The sequence below is a fragment of the Lontra canadensis genome, unplaced genomic scaffold (genome assembly GCF_010015895.1).
Source record: "Lontra canadensis isolate GAN:19392208 unplaced genomic scaffold, GSC_riverotter_1.0 scaffold84, whole genome shotgun sequence".
NCBI classification, from domain to species: domain Eukaryota; kingdom Metazoa; phylum Chordata; class Mammalia; order Carnivora; family Mustelidae; genus Lontra; species Lontra canadensis.
This window is the reverse complement of record NW_022631078.1, coordinates 1765759-1768417: the sequence shown is the minus strand read 5'-3', so window position 1 is coordinate 1768417 and position 2659 is coordinate 1765759.

The window sequence follows — 2659 nt, the reverse complement described above, 5'->3', positions numbered from 1 at the left end:
AGCCTTCGGCCTCGGTCCTGTCAGGCCGGCGTAGCCAGAGCCCCTGACCCCGCAGCCTCTCCCCGACAGCACGAGCCCATCACAAGTGCCCCCTGTCTTTGCGGACGGCCCTGCGCCAGGCCTGCCTCACCAACTTTCACAAGAGTCTTTGAATACCTTTTCCTTTAACATGTCCAGCCCCTCGTGTCACAGCCATGGGACTCTCATGGCATGAGCTCCAAGAGGAAGCAGGTCACGCCACGCACCGCGCCCTTCTTCCGCTTGGGGCACTCCCCCACTGCCCACCCCCAGCATCGCCCTCCGACCTTGGCGTGACCCCTCCAGTGCACCCTCCCACACTCAACGCAGACCACATCCCTCCGGGAGCAGCCGTGCCCAGCGGACAGAATGACAGTAAACACAACCGTCGGTGACCAGCCCGTGTGTAAGAAATGAATTAGGACAGAATGGAAAATACCCAGTATAGCGAGAGTGTAAGTATTGTTTTGTGAAGCTGTCATTTCACGTGTGCGTGTGTGTGTGTGTGTGTGCATGCTTGTCCTGAGGACGGCACGACAAACCTGCAAACCCACTCGGCCGGAAGCTTCCCTGGCCCGCCCTCCCCGCGCACCTGCCAGACAAGCCTTCGGCCCCTCCCCTCGTGGCGCGGCCTCTCGGCACTGCTGGTGCTGGTTTCCTCGTCTGTTTCCCAAACCAAGCACATGCTTCCAGGGGCCAGAAAGTGTGTGTGTTGTCGAACTCGCCTCCTCCCGCAGCGACATCTGGAAGGTGCTCACGGAACAGACTGGGATGCAGGAATGCCCACAACAGGAGACGAGATGAGGATGGACGGGAGGGGACGAACGTGTCACGCTGTGAAACGTCGCGTCCCTTTTAGCAGGATAAAAGGCTTCCATCAAAGGGGAAACGTAGAGCTAGAGAGGCAGGCCCCCCCGGGGCGGGGGACTGCAGGGACCCTGAGCAAGGGAGCCCCTCCCGGCCCGGGAGGCGGACCCCAGCCCGACGCACCCCGACCAGGGCTCCCACCCCTCCTCCCTCAGGCTCTCAGGCGCCCCGGTCTGCAGCACCTACACACCAGCGAAGGGAACCAGGGTGCCGCGTTGGGAAGATACCAAGAAGGAAGTCAGACCGCTTGAATTAAACAGGAATAGAAAATTTACGAAAAAAATCATCCAGGAACACAATGACATTACAGCCTCTGGTGAGGGCTCCTCACTGAGCCGCCCACGGGACTGGGAGAGGTGGCTTGGCCTGGACTGGTCCTGCCTGCTTCAGCTTCCTCCACACCGGGTGTGTGTGTGTGTGTGTGTGTGTGTGCGTGCTGCGTGCACATTGCATATGTGTATATAGCATGTGTGTGGTGTGTGTGAGTGAAAGGATGTGTGTGTGGTATGTAGGTACCACATGTGCATGTGTGTACACACGCGTGTATATGGTGTATGTGTATGTCGTGTGTGTGTGTCTCGTGTGAGTGCAGTGAGTGTGTGCCGGTGGGTCCCTTGCGCCCACAGCAGGCTCCAAGCAGCCGTGATCACAGGCTCCATGGTCTCCTCATAGGCCCAGCAGGCCAGGACCGGAGGGGATGGGGGATGCTGGGACCATTTTTGCTTCAGGCCCTCTAGTGGCTCCTGGGAAAGGGTCTCCAGTTCCAGCAAGACCTCATGGGGTTCTGGGAACCCTCCCTCCTCGTGCAGGACCAGAAGACCCCTGAATCAGGAAGGATGAGCTCATGTCGGAAGGAGCCCTGACCCGCAGAAAGCCAGCGCTCAGGGTGGGTGGTGTGGCTGCGGACCGCAGGGCCAGAGTCTCCCAGGGGGGAGGGCCATCTGCTGAGCGCCTGGTCTCGGGAGCTCATCTTGTTGCGGAGACCTGAGAGGCAGGAGTGAGGTTGGAGACTCTGACCTCAAAGGACATACTTGATCCTCTCTCCTCTGGTTTATAGGAATGAATCAGTTTTGCTGATGATAATTAACTATGCCAATAAAATGATTATACTAATTGTCATCCTGCTTGCAAAATCCAGCCCCTAGATGGGAGTTCGGAGACCCGGGACTGGGGCCTGGTAGGGGAGGGGCAAGGAGTCAGCTCACCAAGGTCCAGGGCAGTGCACAAAGGGCAAGGCGCCCCATGGAGGACAAGGAGGACGCTCGGGAGGGGCTTGTGTCCCTGCCTGGCAGTGCTGGAGCTAGGGAGACCAGGAACCCTCCCGCGCTGACCTCAGCTGACTCTGCAGGGGTCTGAGACTGCGCTCTTTGCGGGTTGGAGGACACCAGCACACGCAGGACCCAGAACAGCGGTGAAGGGCGCATCTGGGAAAAGGGCCCAAAGCACCCTGTACTCACAGTAAACTCTGGGACCCGGTGTCGCAGGCCTCTGCGGAAAGGAGTCGGGGCTCGTGGGGCCCACGGGCCACACAGCCCAAGTCCACAAACTTCGCGCTGGCCAGGCCTGTCCTCCCCGCGTGGTGCCCAGGCAGCGGGCGCGCCCGGCCGTCTCTGTCGCCATCCAGAGGCGCGGCTTGGGCGCGGCGTCCCCTCTGCCTGCCTCCCCCGCCAGTCCCGGGGACCGCGCCGGGACCCCGCGGCGTCGGGCGCGCGCACCGGGCGCGCCCCTCCCATTGGTGGCCGGGCGCGCCGAGCCCGGGCGCGCAGCGACGCCC